General features: G+C 35.3%; 1 long non-coding RNA gene across 1 annotated transcript in view; it reads right to left on the minus strand.

Annotated features, from left to right (window-relative positions):
• The window catches only part of LOC142220824 (uncharacterized), a 253,730-nt gene extending 239,818 nt beyond the window's left edge, over window positions 1-13,912 (minus strand). The window contains exons 1-2 of the long non-coding RNA XR_012717917.1: window positions 13,099-13,912; window positions 48-282 (exon numbers count right to left, since the gene is read on the minus strand). This is a non-coding gene — a long non-coding RNA (uncharacterized LOC142220824). The remainder of the gene's footprint in view (window positions 1-47; window positions 283-13,098) is intronic.
• Between the last annotated feature and the right edge of the window lie 243 nt (window positions 13,913-14,155).

Below are 14,155 nucleotides of genomic sequence, written 5' to 3' on the forward strand. Positions count from 1 at the left end.
CATTTTCCATACCAAAGATAAATCTTTATCAGTCAATCAAAACTTACCTTCTAATGTAATGTGATTTATTTTCCTAGGTATTTGCCTTTCTTGGAAATAAAATCCAATTTATTATTTCTCTTTTTGTTCAATTGACCTTTTTAAGAACTTTGAACAAATTCATTGCAGGATTGTTTTTCATTTAAGATTATTCTAAGTTTAGAATAAATTTATCTTGTATAATTTACAATTTTATTGAATAAAAATTTGCAAAACAGAGCACCAGGAATATAGATTTCAGCACTGAAAAAAAGGAAAAAGAAAAAAAAATATGTAAAGCTGAAAATAAATTGGAAAATATGTATATAACAGCTGCAATTGATTAAAGCACAAAGTGATGTAGTACTAGCAAAGTCATTTCAAATGATAAGATTTATAATTTATTAGGATTTTCCAACATTTATTATTATTTTTTTAATGTCTGTCTGTCTCAACTGTGGAATTTTATATAAGCGGTTTCTGATTTTTTTATATTTTTTTCACTTAAGCCATCTCAATTTACTAAAGCGCGAAATATTGATTGTTGTGGTATTGGTGGTATTTCTGTGTGGTTTCCCTTTATCATTCGATGTCGGATTTGTAATAATTTCAAAATATATGTGAATTTTTCAAATACTCGCATACTGATCGATTGTCATACCCCCCTCGCTCATGGGTGTACTAGAAATTTTGTACAGGCAGATCTGAAGCAAGGGGTTGACATATAGCAATCTCGTTAATTGCTTTTAGTCGTCGATTTGTCTAACTTAAATCTCTGTTGATTTTCTAGAGTTTTTTTTCCAAATCAACAGCTGACCCTGATTTTTCTGAGTCAATGATCATAAAAATAGAATGTTGCATTTGTCTATGGTGGCCACACAAACTAAAAAATCTGTCAATAATTCAATGAAATGCCGACGAAAAAAAGACGCATTTAGATTTTTTCAAATAGATAAAAGCAAACGCCGATAAAACTGCTGCTTAGGTGGAAATGATTTAAAATTTATAATCTATTTGAGGAGGCATTTCATGTGTAATATACAAATATTATATGAATCTAATTAGAATGGTGTTAAGTTCACGAGGGCCTAAGCTCATTTAATTTCAGAATTTATTTTTAATGTAAGGGATTTTTAAATGTGTCTTCCATATGGGCAAGAAGTAAAACGATATATATAGAAGCAGTATTGGCAGTATTTTTTGGCTCTTCTCCCCAAATTAGGACGCTTTCGTCCCCAAAAATCCAATTTAAATCCAAATTCCTCGCAAAAATCGCCAATATCTTTTTGCCAAGTTTTCATGAAAAAATAAAGAAATAGGCTCTGCGGTGGAGAAACGGTTATAATTTAAAAATTAAAAAAGTAAAATTTATTCTCATATCAACTTACGAGCTGCAAGAAGATCAAATTTTCGAAAGCCAACTCCAGGAGATCGGTGATTATCTTCCAAATGTTCGAAAAATAAAAATGGAAGTTCGGTCACCATGTATTTATGGACGAAATTTTATTTCTGAATACTCTACATGAGTACTCAGAAACAAAACTGGATGGTAGATAAACAGTTTGTCTGATAAGTCCCCGGTCTAACAAAGAAAAACAATTTTTTTTGTCCAAATTCGTTTTTATACCCTCCACCATAGGATGTGTAACACATCGAAACATTGCTCTAAGACCCCATAAAGTATATATATTCTGGGTCGTGGTGCAATTCTGAGTCTAACTTCCGAACGAAACAAGCTATCGACTTGAAACTTGGCACAAGTAGTTGTTATTCATGTAGGTCGGGTAGTATTGTAAATGGGCCATATCGGTCCACTTTTACGTATAGCCCCCATATAAACGGACCCCCAAATTTGGCTTGCGAGGCCTCTAAGAAAAGCAAATTTCATCCCATCCGGCTGAAATTTGGTACATGGTGTTAGTATATGGTCTCTAACAACCATGCAAAAATTGGTCCACATCGGTCAATAATTATATATAGCCCCCATATAAACCGATCCCCCGATTTGGCCTGCGAGGCCTCTAAGAGAAGCCATATCGGTCCACTTTTACGTATAGCCCCCATATAAGCGGACCCCCAAATTTGGCTTGCGAGGGCTCTAAGAGAAGCAAATTTCATCCGATCCGGCTGAAATTTGGTACATGGTGTTAGTATATGGTCTCTAACAACCATGCAAAAATTGGTCCACATCGGTCCATAATTATATATATCCCCCATATAAACCGATCACCAGATTTGACCTCCGGAGTCTCTTGGAACACCAAAATTCATCTGATTCAGTTGAAATTTGGTACGTGGTGTTAATATATGGCCTCAAACTCCCATGCAAAAATTTGTCGAAATCGGTCCATAATTATATATAGGCCCCATATAAACCGATCCCCAGATTTGACCTCCAGAGCCCCTTGGAAGAGCAAAATTCTTCCCATTCGGTTAAAATTTGGTACGTGATGTTAGTATATGGTATCCAACAACCATGCAGGAATTGGTTCCTATCAGCCCATAATTATATATAGCTCCCATATAAACCGATCCCCAGATTTGACCTCCGGTGCCTTTTGGAGAAGCAAAATTCATCCGATCTGCTTGAAATTTGGTACGTGGCGATCGTATATGATATTTAACAACCATGCCAAAAGTGGTCCATAATCATATATAGCCCCATATAAACCGATCCCGAGATTTTGTTTTGGAGCCTCTTGGAGGAGCAAATTTCATCCGAGTGAGTTGAAATTTGGTACATTGTGCTAGTATATGGTCGTTAACAATCATGCCTAACTAGGTCCATATCGGTCTATAGTTATATATATCCCTCAGATAAATCGATTTCCAATCACACAAAAATTGGTCCATATCAAGTTCATAATTGTATATAGCCCCCATATAAGCGACCCCCATATTTCAATTCTGGCTCTCTACGTACCGTGCAAAAGTCCATATCGATTCGTAATTATTTGTAGACTTAACTATACATAACCTTTTTTTCTAATATATATCACGTATGGACTAACTCACAATTTAGAAAACGATGTTAAGAAGTTTTAAGATAACACAACCCAAGTATTTCGATTGTGGATGACAGTCTTTCGTAGAAGTTTCTACGCAATCCATGGTGGAGGGTACATAAGATTCGGCCTGGCCGAACTTACGGCCGTATATACTTGTTATTATTCAACATAGTTCCCTTCAAGAGCGATACATCGATTATAACGACCTTCCAATTTTTTGATACCATTTTGGTAGTACTCCTTCGGTTTTGCCTCAAAATAGGCCTCAGTTTCGGCGATCACCTCTTCATTGCAGCCAATTTCCCTGCGAGCATCCTTTTGAGGTGTGAGAACAAGAAAAAGTCGCTGGGGCCAGATCTAGAGAATAGGGTGGGTGGGGAAGCAATTCGAAGCCCAATTCATGAATTTTTGCCATCGTTCTCAATGACTTGTGGCACGGTGCGTTGTCTTGGTGGAACAACGTTTCTTTCTTCTTCATATGGGGCCGTTTTGCCGCGATTTCGACCTTCAAACGCTCCAATAACGCCATATAATAGTCACTGTTGATGGTTTTTCCCTTCTCAAGATAATCGATAAAAAATATTCCATGCGCATCCCAAAAAACAGAGGCCATTACTTTGCCAGCGGACTTTTGAGTCTTTCCACGCTTCGGAGACGGTTCACCGTTCGCTGTCCACTCAGCCGACTGTCGATTGGACTCAGGAGTGTAGTGATGGAGCCAGGTTTCGTCCATTGTCATATATCGACAGAAAAACTCGGGTGTATTACGAGTTAACAGCTGCAAACACCGCTCAGAATCATCAACACGTTGTTGTTTTTGGTCAAATGTGAGCTCGCTCGGCACCCATTTTGCAGAGAGCTTCCGCATATCCAAATATTGATGAATGATATGACCAACACGTTCCTTTGATATCTTTAAGGCCTCTGCTATCTCAATCAACTTCATTTTACGGTCATTCAAAATCATTTTGTGGATTTTTTTGATGTTTTCGTCAGTAACCACCTCTTTCGGGCGTCCACCGTCCTCCGTGCTCATTTCACCACGCTTGAATTTTGCATACTAATCAATTATTGTTGATTTCCCTGGGACAGAGTCCGGAAACTCATTATCAAGCCAAGTTTTTGCTTCTACCCTATTTTTTCTCTTCAGAAAACAGTATTTTATCAAAACACGAAATTCCTTTTTTCCATTTTTCACAATAACAAAAGTTGCTTCACAAAAGACGCTCTATCTCACAAACTAATTGACTTACAGACGTCAAATTTTGACACGAATCATTTGAAGTTTGGTACTATATAAAAATAATATGCATTTAATACTAGCGACGCCATCTATGTATCAGACCGGGAACTTATCAGCCAACCTGTTATTACTATAACATTCCCCTAGCTCACTTTGGACTCTGTCTTTACACGGACGAAAAAGACTGTTTTTCATATGCTTGGGTGTAAAAATTATATGTTTGGAACTCAAATTTGTTTAAACAATATTTTTAAGTGCAAGCATATAATGTTCATAAACTAGCATAACATGTTTGGGATATGTAAGTTAATATGGTAGAAAATATTATGTTTGGGACATAAAATGTTTGTAAATATAATATGCTTAAATGCAAACATATATTAATTTGGAAATAGCCTATAAACATATATGTGTTTAGGAAGAGAGACCTAGAGAGTATGCTGTAAGTAAAATAATGGAAGTAACCAAATGACGCCTTAAAATATCTCCACACAGAGAAAATTTCAGTCGAGTTATCCCACTGTGGATCTAGCTATAGGAGAATGTCTGAAACCTCACCATCGATAACTGTTTGCTATAGACGGAGACTCTGCCTACAGGAGAAAATTTTAAGCCCCTGCTGATGGGCAACCACTTATATAACTTTGGAATCGCCTTAGGCTACATTGGACGCTGTCCATAGGTCGACGGCCGACCACATATACCACTTTGGAATCACTTTAGTTCACATTGGATCTATCTATAGGAGAATTTGTAAACTTCCCATCCATCCCTAACAGTTTGCGTTTGCGATAGCCCACTTTGGACTCCTTCCATAGGAGAATATAAAGTTTATTTTTTTATAATTTTTTTATAAAGTTTATATTCTTTAAAAACAAAAATCGAAATTGAACCTAAAATGAGTCATGTGGACTTTTGCGACTCTTTAAAATGGCTGTTCAACACTCTACTCTATAGAGGCATATCAACAGATTCTCAATAAATCTTTCAATTTAAAATACTTCGCAATTTTTTTGTTTTCTTCAAACAAGGCATCAATTTTAGCCAAAAAAAATACTACCCATTTTTGACAGTTCATTTCCTTCTCATTAACCGTTAATATCTTGCTCTTTTTGTGCGGCGATTTGACAGCTATCAGATATTTTTTTTGTTCTTATTGACTATATTCTTCATATTCATTTATATTTTTATATTTTCGATTTATTTTTATAAACACATTACTAGACAAGACACACCAAAAACCAGAAACAACTTGAAGTAAATTTCGATATTTATGAAAGAGGCAAATAAGACTGAAAGGGATTGATGATTAATGAACAGAAATTAATAAGTGACCCATCAACAAGATTCTCTGAATGACAGGTCGTATCTACACATATTCAAGCATAGAAAAACAAAAAAACAATTCAATGAATAAACGCCGGCTGGTCATTTGTTTATTTAGTTCTGCGGACAAATGTCTGTCTGTATACCGTAAATGGAAATGGAGGGGGAGATAATATTAAAAGATTTACTTTATAAGCCCTCTTGACCAAAGAAAATAAATAAATAAATAAAACACCTTCCCCATATTTTAAAACCAGCCAGAGAGTACACCCAGAGAAAGAATATGATCACCTCAAACATGTTTTAAGAGCAAAATGTTATTTTTGGGTGGTGATCATGTAACATGGTTTTCGCAACCATGTTATTTTCTCGGAAATCATGTATCTGATTCGGCAAGCAGGTTATATTTGACGATAAAATAACATTTTAGTGACAAACATGTTACATGGTCACCCTACAAAAATAACATTTTGCTCTTGAAACATGTTTGAGGTGATCTTCCTTCTCTGCGTGTATTAAGAAAACAAGAGGACGAAAATTTCTCTTCTACAAAAGCAACAAATGTGAACCGTATAGATGTCGCACAATGCCTACAGCTTTGGTATAACCGACGTTGCGGTTGAAGCGCTGTTTTAATAAATTCTTTATTAAGGCATCGGCAGTTATAAATTGTCTGCCAAAAAATTTAATAGAATGAAAAGATTTATATAAAAGAACATTTGTTACTACAAAGTAGGTTCTAAATCCTATTTTTCTTACGTTTCATAAGGCCGGCAGAGAATTGAACTGGGTGACGCCGACGCAAACTGTATGATATTTGAGAGAACCGCCGACAAAAACTGCATGACATTAGATAAATTTCCTCATGACTGCCACCTTCGCTTGACAGTTTCGTTCTCTTGTTTTCTTAATACTCTCTGAACCAGCAATGCGATGGGCTGCCAGACGTTATTTATTTATTTATCATTATTATTATTATTATTTTTTTTTGAAATACTAGAGAGGTTATACTCTCTAATCCGGACAATTCAAGCTACTTAAAATTTGTTTGCACTGTAGTCCGGATAAAGATCGAAACTATATCTGTCCGGACTAGGGAAGTTGTACTGTATATGGATTATGGTAAAGGAAATATTAAAAGTCTTCAGAACTGTTTGGTGTTGTACTTGAAACATTAGAATCTCGGTCTCTGGTTCGCCCAAGTTCGTTATCTCACCCATCTATGACCCATAGGTGTCACTGTTATCTCTTTTTAAAATTGTTCCCTAAGGCGCCAGTACAGAATTACTAAAGCCAGGAATTCATATACTCACAGACAACATTTGTACTGGACAGCTCGGCATGCCTATTTGTAGACCCATAATACCTCTAGATTTCCAATGTCAAGCAAATCGGCTAAGAATTGCAATTTCGAGAAGCCCAAGAAATTAAATAGAAAGATGGGTTTATAGTGAGTTATACCAAAACATGGACCCATACAAGCAATATACGGCACAATGATTTGCGGATCTAAAATGCCTGTACATTTTTAGGCATGGACTAAAAACACAAACCAAAATGCAATCGGTTCGAATGAAATTTGAGTCTCCAAGAGGTTCCGCAAGCCAAATCTGGGTATCGGTTTATATGGGGGCTATATATAATTATGGACCGATATAGACCAAACTTAGCGAGGGTGTTAGAGGTTCCGCAAGCCAAAACGATATAGACTAATTTTAGCGCGGCTGTTAGAGGGCATATACTAACACTACTAGAGGTGTGCACGTGAGTAATATTTTACTCACGCTCCCGCACACTCATGACGGAAAATCTTACTCACTCACGATATTGTTTTGTAGGTCTCACGCACACTCACGAAAAGAAAACTTTTACTCACGCACGAAAATGTCGTGACTCACGAAAAGTACCGTGGCTCACGAAAAATATCATGACTCACGAAGAATTTTATGTGTAACTTACCTGAGAGACGTGTCTGAAATAGAGGTGTGCACGTGAGTAATAGTTTACTCACGCACACTCACGACTGAAAAATCATACTCACGCACACTCACGCACGATATTTTTTGGTAGGACTCACTCTCACGCACACTCACGAAAAGAAAATTTGTACTCACGCACGAAAATGTCGTGACTCACGATAAATACCGTGACTCACGAAAAATACCGTGACTCACGAAAAATATCGTGACTCACGAATAATTTTATGATTAATTTACCTCATCAAAGTGTCTGAAAACATGAGCACGATTAAAATCGAGAGCGTTATTAACCCTATAATGCCCCAATTTTTTTGTCATCTGATTAAATATTCAATGTTAACGGCACAAAAGCAAGAAAACTTATCAAGGAAAATTTATACGGTAAAATTCAGTTGCAAAGGCTCTTGAACAGGTTCCACTAAGTTTTCTTTTTATTTTAGTCGTTTTTGTTGTCTTAAGGTGTGTTTTACTAAAAGCTTCCTTATTTAATGAAGCCCGCCTAAAGGCGGGATTGGGCATTAGAGGGTTAAACTCTTAACATCCTAGGTGTCACTAAAATTTCAAATGAATTTAACTTTCAAGCGTTTTATGTTGGAGAGCGGGATTATTTTCGTGAGCGTAATTCGTTACTCACGCACACTCACGAAGGCATTGTTTTCGTGACTCACGCTCAAGCACGACATTTTGGTTTGTTAATCATGCTCACGCACACTCACGCCGTTAACATGAGCGTGAGTCACTAAAATTTTCGAGAGTCACTACAATTTCGTATCACGCGCACACCTCTAAACACTACGTACTAAATCTCAAACGGTTCGGATGAAATTTGCGCCTCCAAGAGGCAAATCTGGAGATAGGTTTATATGGGGGCTATATATACCCAGCAAAAAATTTTGGAAGTTCTTGCAAAGGCACAACTTTAAAAGCACTTCCAGAAGATGCACTCCCAATGATGTTCTTTATTTTAACTACCCAGGAAGTTATTTTAATTCATTTTTTTATAACTTGGTTTTTTCATACATTTAATGGGTAATTTTAATTTTTTTGTCTTCAAATAGGTTAAAAACAGAGTAAGAATTCATAAAATGGTACAAATCATTTAAATTTTGCCGAAAAAATGCTAAATCCAATTTGAAAAAATTGTAAATTTTTGGAAATAGTTGATGTCAAACGTTTCCGACAAGCGTTAGAATCCATTAAAAATTACAAAATATTATAAAAATTATTTATTTGACAAAATATCACAGAATTGTTTAATTTGCATCCAAAACATTGAATTCGGATAACACCTAAAGAAGTGATGCAAATTCAGTGCAACGGCTGTTGAAATGGACGACTTCCGTCCTATGACAAGCCCATGTTAAATTCATCGCTTCTGCGTCAATTTTGCACCACTTCCGGATCCAAAAAGAACATTTTCATTACTCTTTTGGCGACGCTTTTTTTGCTGGGATAATTATGGTCCGATATGACCCAATTTTGGCATGGGTGTTAGAGGCCATTTTCTAACACTACATACCAAATTTCAACCGGATCGAATGAAATTTGCACTCAAAAAAGTTCCGTAAGCCAAATCTGGGGATCGGTTTATATGGGGGCTATGTATAATTGTGGTCCGATATAGACCAATTTTTGGCATGGATGCTAGAGGCCATATACTTACACCACGTACAAATTGTCAACGGGATCGTATGAAATTTGCGCCTGCAAGAGGCAAGGCCGTAGCCAGGATTTTAATTCGGGGGGGGTTCAACTTAAAAAAAATATTCATATAATCTCATGTGTAGAAAATTTTATTTATGCATAGGTATGTATACAATATTTTTATAATATTAAATTGAGCCGACGGGCTTTTTGGGCAGCAAATAAATCAATTACTTCTTCAGTCGGCACATTTATTCGGCGATGAACCGATATTAATGCCGATCCATTGAGTCTACTCTCGCTAGTCGAATTTCTAAGATACGTCTTTAATCTCTTCATTGTTGAAAATGAAAATTCGGATGAGTACGTAGTAACTGCAGGGATGGAAAATGCAGTACTATAGTACTTTTTTCAATACTTTTTCACCCCGGTCAGTACCGTAGTACCCCCGCGAATGATTTAGTACCTTTTGTGTAGACATTTTTGAGTCGATATCAGATTTATGGTACAATAGCTTTGACAAAATATTTTAATATTTTGAGAAAGTCTTTAGCAACCTTATTTGCTAATAGTCTTTTACAAATATGGCAAAACAGACATGTTCATGTGGGAAGAAACCTCGATTTTGTAAAAGACATAGTCAAAAACAGGATTTTATTGAACTTCAATAATGTTTTAGTCGAAAAAAGAATGCGATTCTATATTATCGATTTTTTATTCCGGTAGAAAATGTTGTCAAAATTTTATTTCTATATAGAATTTTTGCAAAATTTTATTTTTATAGAAAATGTTGTCAAAATTTTATTTCAATTGAAAATTTTGTACTAATTTTATTTCTATAGGAAATTTTTGCAAAATTTTATTTCTATAGAAAAAATTTTGCAACATTTTCTTTTCTACAGATTTTTTTTGCAAAATTTTATTTCTATAGAAAATTTTTGCAAAATTTTATTTATATAGAAAATTTTTCCAAAATTTTATTTTCTTTAAAATTTAGTCTCTTGACAATAATTTTCCAGTGAAATTTTTGTTGAAATTTAGTAAAAAGTACATTTCCGCTCAAAAAATACCTTTTTTGTACTTTCTTATAAATTGTATTTTCCATCCCTGAGTAACTGGCAAAGTGACCAAAATTTTTAAAAGAATATGCACGTTTGGAAATATCTCTTTATTGCACTCTCCAAGTGCTTCCATCGCTGAATTAGGCAGGTTCTTTTCGCAGGTTTTGCGCCATTTCATTTACACATGTGTGTTTGGCTGTTTCGTTGTTGTTGCTATGGCCAAACAAAGCGAGTCATGTTCACAAAAAGAACAACAAACACAAATAAAAAGCAGAAAGACATTTTCCAAAAATGAAATTGAAAAATGCGAGAACAAAAACAATTTGTTTTTTTCGACCGTCGTTTGACGGGCTTTTCAACTAGTATTCTATGATTTGTGCAAGTTTTATAGGTAAGCGTTTTTCAAAATAAAACCTCCAGCTTTTCTTCAACATCTTCGATAAGACTTTTCTATGCAGCTAAAAATATATATTTATTTATATAAAAATATTCATTCATTTCGGGGGGGGGTTTGATCCCCCTAACCCCCCCCCCCCTTAATACGGCCTTGGCAAGAGGTTCCGCAAGCCAAATCTGGGGATCGGTTTATATGGGGGCTATATATAATTATGGACCGATATAGACCAATTTAAGCGCGGGTGTTAGAGGTTCAGCAAGCCAAATCTGGTTATCGGTTTATATGGGGGCTATATATAATTATGGACCGATATAGACCAATTTTAGCGCGGGTGTTAAAGGGCATATACTTACACTACATACGAAATCTGAACCGGTTCGGATAAAATTTGCGTCTCCAAGAGGTTCCGCAAGCCAAATCTGGGGATTGGTTTATATGGGGGCTATATATAATTATGGTCCGATATAGAACAATTTTGGCATGAAAGTTGGAGGTCACATATCAACACTACGTACCAAATTTCAATAGGATCAGGCGAAATTTGCACCTCCAAGAGGTTTCGCAAACCAAATCTGGGAATCGGTTTATATGGGGGCTATAAATAATTATGGTCCGATATGAACCAATTTTGACATGGATGTTAGAGGCCATTTGCTAACACTACATACCAAATTTCAACCGGATCGGATGAAATTTGCGCCTCCAAGAGGTTCCGCAAGCCAAATCGGGGGATCGGTTTATATGGGGGCTATATATAATTATGATCCGATATGGATCAATTTTGGCATGGGTGCTAGAGGCCATATACTTACACCACGTACAAATTTTCAACGGGATCGGATGAAATTTGCGCCTCCAAGAGGTTCCGCAAGCCAAATCTGGGGATCGGTTTATATGGGAGCTATATATAATTATGGTCCGATATAAACCAATTTTAGCATCGGTGTTAGAGGCCATAAGCTAACACTACGTAACAAATTTCAACCGCACTGAAAAAAAAGCATACTCGGTTCCAAAGATTTTGTCTTTACTTTAAAAAATTTGGTATTGATTCCGAGCCAAAGAAGCGGAGAATACAAGTAAGGATACTTTTAAGACACAATTCTCTTTTAAATTTAGGTTTTGTGTACTTGCTTCTAGGAAGCAAATTTTAATTTTTCGCTTTCTCAGCTTTTTTTCTTCATATGCTATCAAAGTCCTTTAAAAACGAGTTAACGGCAACTTTATTTTCCAAATTATGCTATGTTTGAAGTAAAAAACTTCTTTAAAATAAAGTTTTGAAAAACATGTTCTATATTTAAACGATTTTTTGCTTTGTAGTCAAGATGCAAAAAGACAACAAATTTAAAGACAATTTCATTAAATTTAAAGAATTTTTCTGAATTATTAAAGTCAAGTTGACCTTAGCCTATAAATTTTTTCTTTCATGTTAAGATACCCATTTTTAAGTCAAATCACTTAATTATAAGGACAATACGACTTCATTGAAAAGTTTATCGACTCTTGGACAAGGAAAATAACTTTATTTTAGAGAAATGCGTCTTCTATGCTAAGCAAAATTTGTATTCGTATTTTAAAGACATGAAATCTTTGACCTCACGACAATATTTTTTTCAGTGCGGATCGAACGAATTTACGCCTCAAAAAAAGTTCCGCAAGCCAAATCTGGGGATTGGTTTATATTTTTGGGGCTATACGTAAAAGAGGTCCGATATGGCCCAATTGCAATACCATCCGAAATACATCAATAACAACTACTTGTGCCAAGTTTCAAGTCGATAGCTTGTTTCGTTCGGAAGTTAGCGTGATTTGCACTGACGGACGGACAGACATAGCTAGTTCGAATCGCAATGCCTTTTGTTTGTACGTGAATAACTTTATTAATATGGCAAAAATAGTATGAAAATTCCATAAACGAGATCTGTATCCTAATAGGTCCTTAGAAATGTCTTCATTTTAAAGAAGCCGCTTCTTTGGCTCGGAATCAATACCAAAATTCTTAAAAGAAGGTCAAAATCCTTGCATCCAAGTAAACTTTTTTTGAGTGTATGAACTTCTAAACACTTTCAGATGCTCTAGAGCCCCATGTTCAATTATACCTGTATTTACTATACTATTTACAATGATTGTGTACTTATTGAGGTACATATTTGTTTTATTAACTTTTTCTCTTGATACCGGTTTTGTTGTGCATTTTAGTTTTGTTTATTTTTAATTTTGTTTTATTTCTCTCGATTCTTTATTTTTTTGTTTCTTACACTAAAATCAGACCAACTCGATCGTCTGCATTGAACGACGTAAACGTCAACGACGGTATCGTTATAGTCGGCAGAGGAAGCAGCGACAAAGCAAAAAAACGGAAAACAATAACAAACCAGAAAAAGCAAAACAAATACAAAAAACGTGGTAAACGTGATATTACCGTGCTGCTGTTGTTGCTACTGTTGTTGTCGTTGAGGAGATAGGCTGCTAAATATGATAATTCACTGGTTCGATTTCGAAGATGATTTTTCTTTTGAATGTATTTTTTTAGACAAAATGTGGACAATTTTTTGTTTATTTTTTAGTTAATAATATTTTGCAATATATCTGATTGGATTATGCTTATATTTATTTGATGTTTTTTTTCTTTAATCAATAAGCCCTATAGGGATGCTTTGGGGTTACGTTTGATTTTATTTTTTTTTCTTCTTCTCTTTTTTTTTCAATGCCACAGACAATATAAAACGTATTGTTGCTACTGCTTCACTGCTTAAACTTAAACACTTCACTTCTTTTCCCACTTCACCTCTTGATACCAGGGGGCTAAGAACAATCTAAATTGCATTTACTATTCTCACTTACACTTTGGGTTGCTTCGTTTGTTTGTTTGTTAACACTTCAACACACTTCTTCACCACACAACATTCAATTCTTGGATGTATGGATGCAGCACACAGCAAGTGAGATAACCACTATGCAATAAAGATACACTCTGTACTGCAATTGTTGCTGTTGTTGTTATTATTATTTATCCTCTAAAATGTAACACTGAAGAACAAACAACTTTAATTTCTTTGCAAATTGAAGATTCACTTATTATTATTCGCTATTATTATTTTTGTTTTCTTTTTTTTTGGTTTTAATACAACCACGAAAAGATACCGCACATTGTTCCGTTTTGTTAACACACACGCCGGATACTACGATAAAAATATACGCGTTTTTCTAACCAACCGACAACACGTCCATTACACACGAAATCACAAAAGAAATTAATAACAAACTCAACAAAAATTGTAGAAGTTAACTTATGTGGATGGTGTGTTAGTGTGCCTGCTGTGTAAGAGAGTCCATCAGTACAAAAGAGAAACAGATTGTGGAATATAAACAAAGTGAGGAATACAGAGTCAATTTGAGTTGCCAAATTAACGGCGTTATTTTCTGCTAGTACTCCTTTTACAGTGTTTTAAATAGAATATAACGGTATATCAAAATAT

The sequence above is a fragment of the Haematobia irritans genome, chromosome 1 (assembly GCF_050003625.1).
Source record: "Haematobia irritans isolate KBUSLIRL chromosome 1, ASM5000362v1, whole genome shotgun sequence".
Classification (NCBI taxonomy): Eukaryota; Metazoa; Arthropoda; class Insecta; order Diptera; family Muscidae; genus Haematobia; species Haematobia irritans.